This window comes from Ceratina calcarata, unplaced genomic scaffold, assembly GCF_001652005.2.
Source record: "Ceratina calcarata isolate Rehan_Ccalc_2016 unplaced genomic scaffold, ASM165200v1 scaffold337.2, whole genome shotgun sequence".
Lineage (NCBI taxonomy): Eukaryota > Metazoa > Arthropoda > Insecta > Hymenoptera > Apidae > Ceratina > Ceratina calcarata.
In genome coordinates, this window is record NW_017156497.1 from 1 (window position 1) to 478 (window position 478).

Here is a 478-nt window from a genome sequence, read left to right on the forward strand (position 1 = left end):
CACACCCTCTCACACTCTCCCACACCATCTCACACTCTCCCACACCCTCTCACACCCTCCCATCCCTCTCACACGCTCCCACGCCACGTCACACACCACCACACCCTCTTCACACCCTCCCACACCCCCACTCCCTCTCCCCATCCTTTCCTTTCCTCTCTCCTTCTTTTTAACTTCTTTTTTTTCCCTTCTTTTTTTTTTCCATCTTTTCCCTTCTTTTCCCGTTTTTTTTTTTTTCCTTCCTCTTTTCTTTTTTCCTCCTTTTCCTTTTTCTTCTCTCTTCTCCTTCCTTCCAACGATACTAACCCTCTCCCCCGTCACCCTTCTCGTTCATACCCCTTCCACGCCCCTCTCCCCCGTCCAGCCGGCGCGCCAGCGCTCCCGCCCCGAATACACCACCGTACTCGCCCTTCGCGTCCCGAGATTCCCGACGTCCACCCACCACTCACCTCCCCGTACCGTCCCCGCTTCCGTCGCG